Below are 18,831 nucleotides of genomic sequence, written 5' to 3' on the forward strand. Positions count from 1 at the left end.
CAGAAATCTCCTCCTTAAGTTTGACATTCTCACTTTCACATGCTTTGAGTTTCTTTGTGAGTTTGTCATTCAATTTGAATAAGTTAAGAGACTCCTTATAAAACTTTTCATAAGCTTGCTCAAGCTCTTCATGATCACTCTCCGAGGATTCATCATCAGTGATATTCTCAACTGATATCTTCGGAGAATCTGTTTGTCCTTCAGCTTCGGAAGCCGCCATGAAAGCAAGAAATTGTTTATGTCCCTCTTCACCTTGATCTTCATAGTCACTTTCATCTTTATCAGATTCTGATTCATCATCCCAAGTGATAGCGAGGGCTTTCTTCTTCCTCAACCGAGTGGGGCATTCTTGAGCAAAGTGGCCAAATCCTTGGCATTCATAGCATTGGAGTCTTTCAGAGTTCCCTTGTATCTTTCCTTTCTCCTTATTGGCTATAGAATTAATTTTGAGTTTATCTTTGCCTTTAGATTTATGAGAATGAGTAGATTCCAAAAGATTAGGATTCTTTTTAAAAAAAGATTTTTTAAATTGTTTAACAAAAGCAGCCGTAATCTTGGAATCTATCTCATAGTCCTCATCAGAATCCTCTCCAACTTTATGAGCACTACTAAAAGCAATAGTATCTTTTTGTTTCTTTTTGAAATTCCTATGTGCTTCATAAGTTTGAAGATTTCCAACCAACTGATCCAGCTTGAGGTTGTCAACATCTTGAGCCTCCTCAATAGCCGTAACTTTTGGTTGGAACCGATCGGGCAAGGATCTCAAAATTTTTCCCACAATTTTGGATTCTGGAATTTTTTCACCTAAATTGAAGTTGGAATTTACAATGTCACTCAACTTCGCATAAAATTCATCAAAGGTCTCACTATCTTTCATTGAAAGGTTTTCGAAACTAGATGTGAGCCTTTGAAGTTTTGAGCGCTTAACAGAAGGAGTGCCCTCATGAATAGTTTGTAAGATATCCCAAGCCTCTTTTACGACTTCACAATTACAAATACGACTAAATTCTTTAGGTGTGACAGCGCAAAAGAGAGAATTGATAGCTTTACTATTCCAGCTACTATTTTGGTAATCAGTTGTGTCCCACTTATCAATTGGTTTGGGGATTGTAACTCCATCAACAGTAATTGTTGGTTCAGTCCACCCATTCATGACGGATTGCCAAACTTTTTCATCAATAGATTTTAAAAAAGATCTCATCCGAGCTTTCCAAAAAGAATAATTGGATCCGTCAAGTAGGGGTGGTCGAACCATAGAATTTCCTTCACGAATTGTATCCATTATCACAAATCAAACAAGATCTCGTTCTAAATTTTTTTTTTTAAAAAATAGAACAACCCGCTTTGATACCAATTGAAAAATCTAAAAATCCCCTCGATGTTGATTTGTGATTATGTATCAATTTTAAGTAGAATATAACAATCCCAATCAAACAATCAAGACAAAGAGACACAACGATTTTAACGTGGAAAAAACCACAATTGGACACCTCCAACTGTGATCAAAAAACCACGGGCAACAGCCACAAAACAATCCACTAAGAAGATTTAAAGGAATTACACAGGTATACTCTCAATTACCTAGCGAATCCACGCCTAATTGAACCAACCTCTATGTGCCTCTTCCAACCCGTCTTCACCTCGGAATTGTCTTTACGATGAGCCACCCCGGAATCCACCAAAGCTTCATGCTCGAATTCTTCAGAATCCACCGAAGAACAACTCTCTCTTTTGTAGAACAAAACACAACCTTTGATGTACTCTCTTTAAACCATGAGTTGAATACTCAATAAAACATCAAAGAAAACTCACAAAGTATCCCCAGATATAAATCCTAAAACCCAAAAAGAAGATCTGGAGTAGTTCAATCAATCACGTAGTTTTGGGAGAAAACCAAGTATTTATAGAGAACCCAAAAGTAATCCTAGATTGGGAAGAAAACCAACTCCTTAACAAATCTGGAAATTTGGGATCGCGCGGTCCGCTCGAGCGTGGGTTTTTCCGCTCGAGCGGAGACTTCAAATTCGGTGATTTCATACAGGCTCCACGCTCGAGCGTCGGTTTTGTCGCTCGAGCGGCGAATCACACCATCCAGTACTTTTTCAGGCATAGCAGATATACTATGAGCTTGTAAACCCCGCTCGAGCGCCCTTTTCCCCGCTCGAGCGGGAAGGCCAAAACTGAAAAAACTGGAAAAATATAACATGATCGGACAGGCAACTTTGAATGCATTTTTGCATTTTTCTTCGGGGGCGCTGCCCCCCGTCATAATCAGCGAAGTGGCAATCTTGAAAGTATTAGCATCACAAACTTCTCTGAAAAGCACAATTCGGGTTGGATTCGCATCTAAACTCTCATAGCCTCACTGAAATAAAAAGTGCGAAAACAAATACAACTGAAAGGAGTTTTGTCAAACGGGATTGCCAAGAAATAAAACCTAACAAATACCTTTGAAACCTTTGCTGGGAGCTTATATTGCTAAATATGCTTATATTTCTTACTCAAGCATATGCCTTGACAACTACCCAAATCATTGATTGATTGAATTTTTCATCTAAATATGTATGAACATGAAAATTCCTTCTTCAAACATAAGTTGTTAATAATAACTATACCTTCTAGTTGTTCAAAATTCTTTAACTTCAGTTGCATCAAGAAGTTATTCTTATTCTTGGTTTTAAATCTGAAGAAAATTACAGCAGTAGACAGATGGGTTCATTGAGAATTACAGCAGCATTCTTGGTCCTACTTTAGCAGAAAATTACAGCAGTATTCTTGGTCTTACTTGAGGTGATGTTCAATGAGATAATTCAAAGATTTTATGAAAGAATTTAGTGTTCTTTATTTCTTGTTTATACCAAACATTGTCCAATTATTATATGAAACACTGAGAGAACTTCTGCAGTTAAATGGCTCTCATTAGATTGATTTGGTAGCTATGCTTAGGCCATTGTTTGAATCATATAATATAGGACCACCAAGCTGTTGCCTTAACAACTAAATTGCATAAGAAAAATAATTGACAAATAGAATTTTTATAGTTTTCACAACATATCCCACCCATAGAAGAATAATAATAAGAAGAAGAAGAACAAAATAATGATGGAGCGTTGTCTTTTTATCTTTTAACAGAAATTACCTGTTAAAAGAAAAATATTACAGAAGATAACCTCATCAACTTATTTAAGAATAGTACACACCTTGTAAACACTATTAACTTTTGCCAAATTGATAGTGGTGGAATCCTTAATAGCTCCAAGTGCCTTCCTCAAACTTTTCTACGTACCTCCTCCCAACATCCTCTCTATCAATTACAAAATTCTACACAATCGTCAACTACATAAATAGTGTTGGAATAATTAAATGAATCTTAATTCCCCTCAACCAAAAACATAACTGTTACTATTGGGGATTATAAGAATTAATGAATTTGAATTGTGTGTTAGGAAACCAATCATAAGTTGCTACATCGGCGGGCAAGAGGAGATCCTCCATAATGGGTTGGAGGAAAACTCTGTTCATAGTGTAGGGGTCTGTTTACACATTTTTATAATTTAGGAGATAAAATGGTATTTTTCAATTGTTTAAAATGTCTATTTGTACACTTATGCAACTAGGTATATATGGAAGAAATGAGAAAGGAGGGGTTTTTGCTTGCTTACCTGCCCAAATGCGAGCTGTGACTGAGGAGAGATTCCATCCGAGTGTGAAAATGCCAAAAGCCACAGCTTTCTTGTGAGGCAGAAGATCTTGCACCCCATCATGCATTTTCTTATTTATGATGTGTGAATGAAAAATTGAATTCACAAGACAATATCAAATTTTGGTTAAATGCTTTCCTGCTCCGCTTGTTCCAAATTGTTGTAAATTATTTGTTATTTTAAATATGGTGTGATATTGTCTAGAGCTTATTAGGCTGTTGAATGGGTATAGTCATTTTGAAGCAAATAAGAAACGGCAACACTAAGACGATTATAATAATTTTTACTATTATTACATTCTCCACAGGTGTCCTATATTTTAAAATTTATTAAGAGAGTTCTCAAGTAGGCCCATTTTAAATTTTTTCAAAAAATAAAAATAAATAAATAAATCACTTCAACTCAACAGTGTTACACTGGATTATAATATTTGCACCAGTCTTTGCAATCTTGTAATGACGACTTAGGGGACCATTGATACGAAACATATACTTCACATACATTTTCACATAACGATCTGTTGTATTGTGGATCTGATGTATCTCGATCTAGTGGATTTATACACTCAATATCGTCCAACAAATCACTAGCCACAAGAACCACCAACACCAACACAAACAACCTCTTCAAAGACATATTTTCCAAACCAAAAACCAAGGGAAAGGAAAAGACTGGATAAAGAAAACTGGTTGAAGTAGTAGTTACAATGAACTATCTATAACAGATTTATAAACTCTTCACATTTCATAAGACATTTAATTGGAATGTATTGACATTAAAATTACCAACTGAAATGTATTTAGATCATGACATTAATTGTGCATTAAAATTTGGTTATCTGACGAAACTGCAACCTAAACACAATTTAATCCCTCTTGACATTGGCGCGTGTTGGATTTTGATTATATTAAATTTATGAAATTAATTGTATTTTTCTCTAAATGGTGTAATTTATTGTACTCCATGTATGATTATGTGTTTAAATACATTGTATATGTATGATTGTTTAAGAAGGAGAAAAGGGATGGACTCTACTGTTTGGGAGGAGAAAGGGGATGGACTCCATTATAATTAAGTTGGCCGTAGTGTCCTGGGTGAAAGTCCCAAAATTTATACATGGGTGCCAATCTCGCGGACGAAATATCCTTAAAATGGCAGATTGAAGTGTTTGCGTATCAATGACGTGATTGTAGAACCACTGAGTTGTAGTCTCATTTGGGTTATTGAGAAATGATGGAATTAACTCATGTATTGAAATGGATTGAATGTAAATAGATTACGACTTGGATTTGGGACCTCATGGATATATATACGACGTGAATGTTTTGTCTTTTGGAAACATAATTTTTGAAAATTTAGAATACAAAATTATAACTATTTCCTAAATAATGGATGTTTTCAAAAGGAAAAAATTTCTTTAAAAGCAGTTATGAAAATTATTTGTCAAACAAATATCCGTACTAGTTTATTTTTTCCCTTATTTTCGTTAACACAAAATATTTAAAAAAAATGTTAAAATGTGCTATTATATATATATATATATATTTCAATATAATTCATTTTTTTTTCCATATATACGATTAACGAATTATTAATAATAAAAAAAAAATCAAGTGTTTTGTGAACTAAAATTTCAAGGGACTCTGATATAATTATAAAAAATTTGTGCGATTTATTATATATATTTTTTAAATCTCTAGAAAATTAGTGTAATTTACCCATATAATAGTAACACATAAAAGAATAATACTTGCACACCTTTGATCCACCTATAAAAGAGAGTCTAGCCAAAATATAATAAGCAAACAAAGAAATTAGTCTATTGGGCCAATTTCATTATGACACAGCGGAATGGATTTTGAAGAACCACGCCCAATATAGTACAAAAATCTTAGGAAACTTTTGAATTTTGAATATTAAAATTTACAAATTAATGTTACAGTTCCGCTACATCCGCAGTAATTCAATCCACAATAATTCTAGAAATATTTGCTTATGCTGAAAACTTAGCCTGTATTAAAAATTTTCTTATTTTTTTACAACTTGTGCCTCACTTTGATGAGGGGTGCGCCTTGCCTTACACCTCACGCTTAGGCTCCAAGAGACCTTAGTGCCTCAATGCACCGAAAGCATTTTAAAACACAGATAGGTGAACCTCAAGGGATTGGCCTAGTGGGTGTAACTTGAGGCCTGGGGATGTACTCCCTCTAAGTTTCAGGTTCAACTCACATTAGGTGCTATCAATTCCTAAGGGTCATACCTGTAGGCTCTGCCTGAGATTTGCCCAATGCCCATTTTTAAATCAGGTTGAAATATTGCATGTTTCATTATTATTATTTTAAAAAAGAAAAAAAAAAGTAGGGAAAGAAATTGATCCTATTTAACTTTAATCTTCATGTCTAGATTAGGGGGGCAAATAAAAGAAGAAAACAATAGGAATTTCCAAGTTATTTATCCAATTTTAGTTTATTTGAAGTCTACTTTCAAGAAAAGTGAGATTTAACGGCGTTAATTTGACGGCGTTTAAAAAAATGCCTCTGTTTCTAAATATTTAACGACATTTTCTTAAACGTCGCATTTTTATTGACTAACACAGTACCCTTTTAACTTCAGAAAATTCAACAAATGTGCGTCTTAAGCCCACTTTGTTGAGTGAAAAAATCATGTTTTAAGCCCACTTAAGGTGGCAAATCTGCATCTTTAAGCCCACTTGAGGGTGGCAAACTCAAACTATTTTCTGAAGCAAACATGAGTTGAATTGTTCCAAAATGAGCAGACTAGTCTATACTTGTATGTGTGTGCATCACATAGTAAGGTTAGCTTAATAACCGGAATAGGAACATATAATGTTGATAAAAATCATATCAAGATTAGTAGAGGCCGATCTTTGATCGGGCAAGCGGGGGTGCTCAATTCATGACCTTCCCCCCTCGTACCTAAGTTCCCGAGCCAAGGCAACTTTGGTGACGATAGACACGCGGCCTTTGGCACGAGTCAAGGTTTCCTAAATTTTTTCAAAAATAAAAATATTTAGGTGGTGACTCTGTATCTAGCAAAGTAGTCCAATTTTGACATTATTTGATTGAAAATTGATTTTCCAAAATGATTTGCTGGATTTGGACTCTTTGGTATTTATTTTATTTTTTATGACTATTTTAACCTCAAATCCATCCAAAGAACTGATATTGAACGAGTTTTAAACGAGATGATATTGAACGAGTTCTTAACGAGTTAAATATGAATTGAGAAAAGTCTTCTCACAAGTCTCATTCCACGTAAACTTTATTCCCTTTCTCGTTAGTCTAGTCAAAGATGAGACTAACTTAGAGAAATCCTTCACAAACCGACTGCGAAATTAATTTGTATAAATAAAATTTTATTTTCAAATTAATTGCAAATAAAAGTTACAATTCTTGTTTCTTTTATTTTTAAAAAATTTAAATTATGTGTTTTTGCTTTAATTTTCTGTGTAGTATAAAATTCTAATTATAATTTTATTTTATAATTTAGAATTAATGGCTACTGAAACTAATCCTCAAACAAGTACTGGTATAGTGGCTGTAATTGGACCAACCCCCTCTCCTGTTGTGACTGTACCGATTACTCATGGTGAAAAGCTAGAGAAGTTCTCAGGAAATGATTTTAAAAGATGGCAGCAAAAAATGTTGTTTTATCTTACTACTTTCAACCTATCATGGTTTCTCGTGAGAATGTTCCTACTATGAACGAGGGTGAAACCGACCAACAATTGGTTGCTACAGTCGATGTCTAGAAACATGCTAATTTCCTTTGCCAGAACTACATCTTGAATGAACTTGATGACACATTGTACAACGTTTATAGCCCTATCAAGACGACAAAGGAACTTTAGGAGTGTAGACACCCCATTTTTGACCGTCCTCAAGACTTGGACGTCACTGTTTGAACACACGGTGATCTTCCATGTTTGTGTTCGTTTGGAGTTCCCGGAGGTCTCGGCTCGCGCGCCTTGCCTCAGGATCCCCAAACTCGACCGTTTAGTGTCTGGTTTTGCACCAAACACTTGCATCTTGCCCTTGAGAGGCAAAGTGGGGCTTGTAGACCATCCCCACCCATCACCGGCAGTGGCTAGATGCCACCGGCTGGTTTTTGCTGCCACCGGCAATATAGTTTGCCGGCCGGCACTCTTTGTTGCCGGTCAGCACTTTTTTGTGCCGGTCGGCACTTTGTTTGGCCAAGATGGCATTTTTTGCCGGCCGATTGCTGTTCATCTGCTTTTGCAGATATTTTTGGACAGCTGTATAGCTTTTGCTCCCCTCCATACACGTGTATGGAGGGATCTCCCTCTTGCAAAGCTTGTCTTGTAAGCTTTACAAGAGGCATATAGAGAGGAACTCTCTCTAAGGAAAGGAAGAGGCTTTTAGACATTTTTGAGGAGAGAAGACAGAGGAGAGCTCTGGTTTTTCCTAGGGTTAGGGTTAGATACACTCACCTATCTCTCTTTTCCTCCCATTTTGTTCACTAGGTGTTTTGTGCCTTACTATTGCACACAAACACCTAGTGTTTCACCTTCCTCTTGGAGCTGAGGTGTCACGACCCGAACCCGCCCCCGTGGGTTAAGGACGTAACCGGCCAGTAATCATGAGATTACCTACGGCCTCAAACTGTTCTAAACGTATTTTAACAGAGTTAATGGGGGCCAAACGGAAGCAAAATTAAAAACTTTGTCCATAGAGCCGTGCTTATATGCACATCAAACAAACCATACTCAGATACGTTAATAACTCACATCAAAAGTACAGCTTCACAAAATTCATTACAGACAGGATCGTCCAAAACGAGTCAACCTATAACAGACTATGTACAGACATGCACTGGGTCCTTGCCAACAAGACAAAACATAGGTACATAGTAAAGGGCAAGGATGGTCTCATGCGCGAGGCACAAGGCTGACTCTCCCAAAACTCCTGTTGTTCCTAGCAGACTTCACTGGGGCTGGGTTTGGACTTCCCTTGGCTCACCTACAAATACATGAATGAGCGTGAGCGATAGCCCAGTGAATAATATCACATATAACAGTTACATAACAATATGTAGATCAACATGCTCCAAACGGCCTTGGGCCCAATTCATACTTCTGTTTAACAGCAAAATATATATAACTATACGAAATGCAAGTCAAGTAACTGTAGTTCCAAACATTCTGGCCTTTGGCCCATCCGGGTTTCCATTCATGGCAAAACGGCCTTCGGCCCATTCATTCATGTCAAACGGCCTTTGGCCCATTCATTCATGTCAAACGGCCTTTGGCCCATTCGTTCATGTCAAACGGCCTTTGGCCCATTCGTTCATGTCAAACGGCCTTTGGCCCATTCGTTCATGTCAAACGGCCTTTGGCCCATTCGTTCATGTCAAACGGCCTTTGGCCCATTCGTTTATTTATTCTTGTCAGACTTTTGTCCACAATCCCAATTAACAACTCATAATATTTATAGGGGAATAGCAATTGGACATTGACAAATTTTCAAATATTGATATTACTCACAGTGATCGGCTTGTGGATGCGCCCTGGAGCTTGACCCTACACATTTCATGAATACAAAAGGGTCACTAACAGTTCAATCCGTTCTTTAATTCACATATTCCTCTTTAGGCTTTGTTCTTATCTCATTAACTCGTTTACAATGCTTAACACATGCCTAAGAGTGCTCACAAGTGAAAGAGAACGGAAAACGAATCACAGAATGCATGAACAAAATTCCAGGAAACAGGGTCCCCGCTCGAGCGTAAGATTCTCCGCTCGAGCGGACCCTTAAGGCCTGCAAGGTACTGGTTGCACAAAAGATGCGCTCGAGCTGAAGGTCCGTCTACAAAAATCCACGCTCGAGCGTGAAATGTCCCGCTCGAGCGGGCATCCAACTCTGCAAAAATGCTGGGAGCACGATTTTCCCGCTCGAGCGGCCATTACCCCGCTCGAGCGGACCTCAAAAATCTGGGTTTCCCAGATCGTGTTCTTGAGCTCCAAATCAGTTTTCCATCTACATTTCTTGCATGCAATGGTTCAAATTACACATTTACACATGCTAACATGCTACTAATGCAGATTACAACATTAGGAAGCTCAATTACATGAATTATCTACATGCATGTCCCAAATTGTCTCAAACCCATCATCAACATGCTCAAATTCAACATTCAAGACTTATACTCCCATGATTTGTACATGCATGTGGGAGATGCTCATCATTCTCAACTTAGATGGTACAAATGGTGACTACAATATGAGCTTTACCCAAAACTCCACATGAATCATGTGTTTCAAGCTCAAACATGCAAATTCAAAGTAATTTCTTACATGCATGAGTTCTAAGACTTCAATCTCAACAAAAATCAACTCATTACATGTTCTTGATCACAAACAACCCTTGAACTTACAAATTACAAGTAAGATTTCATGAAATCACTTACCTAAGAGCTTCAACACTCAAGCCCTAGCCAAATCTTGAGCTAGATCTTCAAATTCCCAAGTCTTGAGCCCAAATTACACAAATCTCTCCCTTTTTCTCTCCATGGCCGGCCTCTCTCTCACTCTCAATTGTCTAACTCAGATTTTGAGTTTTAAGAGAGCTAAAGGAGAGTGCAATACAAATATACAACAAGCCCCACTAACAAATATTTTAATATAAAATAATGGGGTACTTAATTTCTCAATTTAATCAGTTTAAATTGACCAGAATCAATTTTCAATTAAATTTCACCGTAGGCCCTAAAAATTATGCCAACCACAATGGCGTAATCAATTTCGGGTTCCGTGGCCGATAAGGCCCTCAATTAAATTTCCAAAACAGACTACTCAAACAGATATTCCTACGATGAACAGATAGAATTTCAAACCACATATTTTCACATAGTGGAACACAAAATCATATCAAAATACATAATCACATCATGTTAAGGACTAATTAACATACTACGGAACAGGGGTGTCACAGTCTTCCCCCCTTTAGGAAGTTTGGTCCTCCAAACTTAACTTACCTTCGTCGGGAAACAAATGTGGATAGCGTAGACGCATTTCCTCCTCTTTTTCCCATGTAGCATCTGTCCCATAGTGTTCCTTCCATTCCACTTTCACCATTGGAATGGATTTGTTTCTCAATTCTTTCACTTGTCGGTCAACAATTCTTTCCGGCCATTCAGCATATTCCATATTTTCATCAATAGCAATCCGGTGATAATCAATCACATGCAACGGGTCTCGGAGGTAACCCCTCAACATTGACACATGAAACACATTGTGGATTTGCTCAAATCCCGGTGGCAAAGCAACTCTATAAGCAACTGGACCAAGTTTCTCCAAAATTTGAAACGGCCCAATATAACGGGGCGTCAACTTGCCCTTTTTCCCAAACCTGACTTGGCCTTTCATTGGAGAAACACGGATGAACACATGGTCGCCGACCTCATACTCAAGAGGTCTTCTCCGGACATCTGCATAACTCTTCTGTCGGTCTTGAGCTGTTTTGAGCCTTTGCCGAATAGTTTTGATCTTTTCAGAGGTGTCTTGTACAATTTCAGGCCCGAGCAAAGCTCTGTCCCCGACCTCTGTCCAACAAATAGGTGATCTACACCTCCTACCATACAAAGCCTCGTATGGTGCCATACCGATGCTGGAGTGGAAGCTATTATTATAGGCAAATTCTGCAAGTGGCAGGTAATCTTCCCAACTCCCCTGAAAATCCAAAGCACACATGCGAAGCATATCTTCCAAAGTCTGTATTGTTCGTTCTGACTGCCCATCTGTCTGTGGGTGGAATGCAGTGCTGAACCTTAGTTCTGTTCCCATAGCTTCCTGCAAACTCTTCCACAATCTAGATACAAACTTCGGATCTCTATCCGACACAATGGATACTGGAACTCCATGTAAGCGGACAATTTCATCAACATAAATAGTAGCCAACCTGTAAGTAGTAAATGTAGTTTTGACAGGCAGAAAATGTGCAGATTTAGTCAGTCTATCAACTACAACCCAAACAGAATCCATACCGCGGGAAGTCCGAGGTAGGCCAACAACGAAATCCATGGTCACATGTTCCCACTTCCACTCAGGAATGGGGAGAGGTTGAAGTAGACCGCCTGGTTTCTGATGTTCAGCCTTAACTTGCTGACACTGAAGGCACTTGGACACATGTTCTGCAATCTCTTTTTTCATTTTAGGCCACCAATAGGTTTGTTTCAAATCCCGATACATTTTATTGTTACCCGGATGCATGGCAAATACGGATCTGTGGGCTTCATCTAAGACCCTCTTCTTTAGCTCCGGAATAACTGGAACACATATTCGGTTTCGAAATTTCAACATTCCATTCTCGATACTGAACTCTGCTTTTGGGCTGACTTCAAATTCATCAATTACCTTTCTGAGGAACTCATCCTCTTTCTGTTTTTGCTTGATTTCATCAACAATTGCCGGCTCGGCTGTAATAGCGGCTATCAATCCGCCCTGTTCGCACACTACCACTTCAATTTCAGACTTTTCAAAGTCTTGCAAAATCTCCCTTTGTTCAGTAAGCAAGCAAGCCATACTCCCTGTTGATTTCCTGCTCAAGGCATCAGCCACTGTATTAGCTTTTCCGGGGTGATACTGAATTTCTAGGTCGTAATCTTTTATCAATTCCAGCCATCTTCTCTGACGCATATTCAACTCTTTCTGCGTGAAGAAGTATTTTAAGCTTTTATGATCTGTGTAGACTTCACACTTTGCCCCATACAAATAATGCCGCCAGATTTTCAAAGCAAAAACAACTGCGGCCAATTCTAGGTCATGTGTTGGATAATTCTTCTCATGTGGCCTCAACTGTCGGGAGGCGTAAGCAATAACCTTTCCGTTCTGCATTAACACACAACCCAAACCCTTATAAGATGCGTCACTGAAAATCACCAAATTTTCCGTACCTGAAGGTAGTGTCAAAATTGGTGCAGTGGTCAATCTTGTCTTCAATTCATGAAAGGCTGATTCTCTTTCACTATTCCACTCAAATGGTTGTCCTTTACGTGTCAATTGGGTAAGAGGCACAGCTAATTTCGAAAAGTCCTTTACAAACCTTCTGTAGTACCCAGCTAAGCCCATGAAACTGCGAACTTCTGTCACATTAGTTGGTGTAGGCCAACTCACAATTGCTTCTATTTTCTGCGGGTCCACTGAAATTCCTTCCTTGTTGACCACGTGCCCTAAGAAAATAACCTCATCCAACCAAAATTCACATTTCTTTAACTTAGCAAATAGTTTTCTTTCCCGAAGTATTTGTAAAACAGTCCTCAAATGATGTTCGTGTTCAAGTCTATCTTTAGAGTATATTAAAATATCATCGATGAAGACAACAACAAACTCATCAAGGTAGGTTTTAAAAATTCTATTCATTAAGTCCATAAATGCTGCCGGAGCATTAGTCCCTCCAAATGGCATAACAAGAAACTCAAAATGACCATACCTCGTTCTGAATGCGGTTTTCTCAACATCTTCTGCCTTAACCTTCAGCTGATGATACCCGGATCTCAAATCAATCTTAGAAAACACCTGTGATCCCTGCAACTGGTCAAATAAGTCATCAATACGGGGTAAGGGATATTTATTCTTTATCGTTACCTTGTTCAATTCCCGGTAATCAATACATAGGCGTAAGGTACCATCCTTTTTCTTTACAAATAACACTGGTGCGGCCCAAGGCGAAGTACTGGGCCGGATAAACCCTTTATCAAGAAGGTCTTGCAACTGTTCTTTTAATTCTTTCATTTCGGCTGTAGCCATCCTGTAGGGAGTTTTAGAAATAGGTTGGGTGCCTGGCACAGTTTCAATAGTAAACTCTATCTCCCTGTCTACCAATTCCCCTGGTAATTCATTTGGAAACACATCTGGGAATTCTCTAACGATGGGAATATCATTCAATTCAACATTCACGGATTGTTCAGTCAATACATAACACAAATAACCCTGGCATCCCTTCCTGATCAATTTACATGCTTTCATTGCAGATATCAAATATGGTGGAGGTACTACCCCATTTCCCACAAACACAATTTCTTTCTGTTCTGGTGGTTTAAATACAACCCTCTTTGTCACACAATCTATAGTGGCACAGTATTTGGTCAACCAATCCATGCCCAAAATTACATCAAAGTGTCTAAAGTTTAAGGGCAACAAATCTACATACAGGGTAGCATCCTCAATATGCATGTCGCAAAACCGATATATATAGTCACATAACACAGATTCCCCCGATGGAGCAGACACACATAACAAATATGGCAACAATTCTAGGGGTCTTTTCAGTCTAGATGCAAATGCATATGTCACAAATGAATGCGTTGATCCAGAATCAATTAACACAAAAGCATCCTGATTACATATCGAGATAGTACCTGAGACAACGGCATTGGCATTCCGTGTATCACCCGGAACGAGTGCAAAGACTCTCCCTTGTCTCACTGTATCCCCAGTAGTAGCAGATCTCAAAGTGTTTCCCGGCTTCGGGATCGATGCAGTGGAGCTAGCAGCTATCTTCCCACTATTCTGATTACAATCTCGGGCTATATGCCCTTGTTTCCCACACTTAAAACAGGCTCCCGATGCACGGTAACAAACTCCACGGTGCCTTTTGCTACAAGTGTTGCACATGGGAGTCGTGTCTCGGGAAGAACTTGAGGTAGTTGAGGAGCCCGTGTTTTGCTTTTTCAGAAATTTCTTCTTCAAAAAGAAGCCTTGCCTTTTGTTGCCTCTCCATTCGGTTGTTGGCTTAGCTTGTCTAGCTATATTAGCCTCTGATATGATGGCCCGGTCAAGCACCCCAATGTAGGTCTCCAATTTCAGGACATTCACCCGCTCTAGGATGTCACTTCGGAGCCCACCTTCAAAATGCCTTGCCTTCTTATAATCAGTGTCAATTACGTGTGGTGCAAACCTGGCCAACTCAGTAAATTTGGCCTCATACTCAGCTACAGTCATACTGTCTTGTTTGAGTTCCATGAACTCTGCCACTTTCCTGTCCCGGACACACTGCGGGAAGTACTTGTCATAGAAGATTTCCAAAAATTTCGCCCAATCAATATCTCTGTGGTTTTCCCTCATCAACATCCACCATCTTCTCGCTTCATCTTCTAGCATAAAGGTGGCTAGAAGCACTTTCTGTGTATCCGAGCACGGAAACACCTCAAACAGTTTTTCAATCCCAAGTACCCAAGCTTCGGCTTTTAAGGGATCTAGTCCACCATGGAACTGTGGTGGTTTCATTTTCTTGAATTCCTTGGTGAGAGCGATTATCCGATCATCATTTTGATTATCTGGCACAGGTCGTGCCGGAGGTGGAGGTGGCGGATGTGGTTGCTGCCACTGTTGTTGCCACTCCTGTTGCTGTCTCAAAGCTTCTGCCATTTCCTGAATCAGTCTTTCCATTCTGTCCAGTCTGGCAGCAGAGGATTCCTCTAACTCATCACCTCTGGTTCTCACCATCTAATTAAACTTGCATTATATTCCATACCAAAGGTACACAAGTACACATACACTAAGGAGCACATATTTCCAGATAATTCGTAATGCAAGTAGTTCACAACTTACACATATAATTATTCATAACAAAACATTTAAGCATATAATCAATGCTTCCAAACTCGTATTTATCACATGAATGCATCCTAGATCTTATCTAGACGCTTATTGCTCTTTTTGGACAAGTGTGTGAGTTATTAACTCGTGCTCTGATACCACTCTGTCACGACCCGAACCCGCCCCCGTGGGTTAAGGACGTAACCGGCCAGTAATCATGAGATTACCTACGGCCTCAAACTGTTCTAAACGTATTTTAACAGAGTTAATGGGGGCCAAATGGAAGCAAAATTAAAAACTTTGTCCATAGAGCCGTGCTTATATGCACATCAAACAAACCATACTCAGATACGTTAATAACTCACATCAAAAGTACAGCTTCACAAAATTCATTACAGACAGGATCGTCCAAAACGAGTCAACCTATAACAGACTATGTACAGACATGCACTGGGTCCTTGCCAACAAGACAAAACATAGGTACATAGTAAAGGGCAAGGATGGTCTCATGCGCGAGGCACAAGGCTGACTCTCCCAAAACTCCTGTTGTTCCTAGCAGACTTCACTGGGGCTGGGTTTGGACTTCCCTTGGCTCACCTACAAATACATGAATGAGCGTGAGCGATAGCCCAGTGAATAATATCACATATAACAGTTACATAACAATATGTAGATCAACATGCTCCAAACGGCCTTGGGCCCAATTCATACTTCTGTTTAACAGCAAAATATATATAACTATACGAAATGCAAGTCAAGTAACTGTAGTTCCAAACATTCTGGCCTTTGGCCCATCCGGGTTTCCATTCATGGCAAAACGGCCTTCGGCCCATTCATTCATGTCAAACGGCCTTTGGCCCATTCATTCATGTCAAACGGCCTTTGGCCCATTCGTTCATGTCAAACGGCCTTTGGCCCATTCGTTCATGTCAAACGGCCTTTGGCCCATTCGTTCATGTCAAACGGCCTTTGGCCCATTCGTTCATGTCAAACGGCCTTTGGCCCATTCGTTCATGTCAAACGGCCTTTGGCCCATTCGTTCATGTCAAACGGCCTTTGGCCCATTCGTTCATGTCAAACGGCCTTTGGCCCATTCGTTTATTTATTCTTGTCAGACTTTTGTCCACAATCCCAATTAACAACTCATAATATTTATAGGGGAATAGCAATTGGACATTGACAAATTTTCAAATATTGATATTACTCACAGTGATCGGCTTGTGGATGCGCCCTGGAGCTTGACCCTACACATTTCATGAATACAAAAGGGTCACTAACAGTTCAATCCGTTCTTTAATTCACATATTCCTCTTTAGGCTTTGTTCTTATCTCATTAACTCATTTACAATGCTTAACACATGCCTAAGAGTGCTCACAAGTGAAAGAGAACGGAAAACGAATCACAGAATGCATGAACAAAATTCCAGGAAACAGGGTCCCCGCTCGAGCGTAAGATTCTCCGCTCGAGCGGACCCTTAAGGCCTGCAAGGTACTGGTTGCACAAAAGATGCGCTCGAGCTGAAGGTCCGTCTACAAAAATCCACGCTCGAGCGTGAAATGTCCCGCTCGAGCGGGCATCCAACTCTGCAAAAATGCTGGGAGCACGATTTTCCCGCTCGAGCGGCCATTACCCCGCTCGAGCGGACCTCAAAAATCTGGGTTTCCCAGATCGTGTTCTTGAGCTCCAAATCAGTTTTCCATCTACATTTCTTGCATGCAATGGTTCAAATTACACATTTACACATGCTAACATGCTACTAATGCAGATTACAACATTAGGAAGCTCAATTACATGAATTATCTACATGCATGTCCCAAATTGTCTCAAACCCATCATCAACATGCTCAAATTCAACATTCAAGACTTATACTCCCATGATTTGTACATGCATGTGGGAGATGCTCATCATTCTCAACTTAGATGGTACAAATGGTGACTACAATATGAGCTTTACCCAAAACTCCACATGAATCATGTGTTTCAAGCTCAAACATGCAAATTCAAAGTAATTTCTTACATGCATGAGTTCTAAGACTTCAATCTCAACAAAAATCAACTCATTACATGTTCTTGATCACAAACAACCCTTGAACTTACAAATTACAAGTAAGATTTCATGAAATCACTTACCTAAGAGCTTCAACACTCAAGCCCTAGCCAAATCTTGAGCTAGATCTTCAAATTCCCAAGTCTTGAGCCCAAATTACACAAATCTCTCCCTTTTTCTCTCCATGGCCGGCCTCTCTCTCACTCTCAATTGTCTAACTCAGATTTTGAGTTTTAAGAGAGCTAAAGGAGAGTGCAATACAAATATACAACAAGCCCCACTAACAAATATTTTAATATAAAATAATGGGGTACTTAATTTCTCAATTTAATCAGTTTAAATTGACCAGAATCAATTTTCAATTAAATTTCACCGTAGGCCCTAAAAATTATGCCAACCACAATGGCGTAATCAATTTCGGGTTCCGTGGCCGATAAGGCCCTCAATTAAATTTCCAAAACAGACTACTCAAACAGATATTCCTACGATGAACAGATAGAATTTCAAACCACATATTTTCACATAGTGGAACACAAAATCATATCAAAATACATAATCACATCATGTTAAGGACTAATTAACATACTACGGAACAGGGGTGTCACATGAGGTTTTAAAGAGTGTGTTTTGAGATTTTGGTCTTGGATTCAAGCTCAAGGAGGCCATTGGAGCATCTTTGTTGAAGAAGGCATCAAGGGTGAGAAACTAGTCCTTTTTTCCCCCTTTTTTGCATTGATTTTCTACTAGTCTTAGAGCTGTTTTTGTGATTATTGTATAACATAAAAAAGTTCTTTTTTTAAGCCCTCTTTGTTGTTTATTAAGAGTGTTTTGTTGTTTGAGGGTTGTTGACCACCCTTAGGCCTCAAAAGGCCTCATTTTGAGCCATTTTGTGTTAGCTCCGGGATTTTGGTGTTGAGGTCTCTTCACCACTGAAATCTTGAGGGATTTCAGTGGTGAAGATGATGCTTTTAAGTCCCAAGAAGGAGAGGGCCACCCCCTCTCCTTGTTGTCCTTGAAAAGGACACATTTTGGCCTCTTAAGGAAGCCTATGCTTGAGTGTGTGTTGAGCATGTTTGGTTTGTTTTTCATGCTTATATATCCATGATATAACATGATTTCAAGTTGGTTTTGGAACTCCATGCATGTTTAGCATAGTTGCCATGTAATGCCCTATTTGTGCCTTAACATGTTCTAGGTTGTTAGCCTTTGTTGGAGCATGTTTTAGGCTTGCATTTGTGAAGTTTATGTGATTATTTTGCCATGTTTTAGCTCTGTCCATAATCGTTTGGGTTGATCTTTGCATGCATTATAGAGCTCCTTTGTATTTGGGCTTGTTGGCTTTGTGTATGTGCATGTGTAGCATGCCATCTTTGCATTGTTTTGGTGATTTGGAATCATCCTACATGCTATTTCAGTCCCATTTCCATGCTTGTTTGATTGCCTTGCATGCCTCTTTAACGCTTTGGAAGCATGTGTTGCAATGCTCCATGTTTTGGCCATGGTGTAT

The sequence above is a fragment of the Camellia sinensis genome, chromosome 2 (genome assembly GCF_055761805.1).
Source record: "Camellia sinensis isolate YWXY chromosome 2, ASM5576180v1, whole genome shotgun sequence".
NCBI classification, from domain to species: domain Eukaryota; kingdom Viridiplantae; phylum Streptophyta; class Magnoliopsida; order Ericales; family Theaceae; genus Camellia; species Camellia sinensis.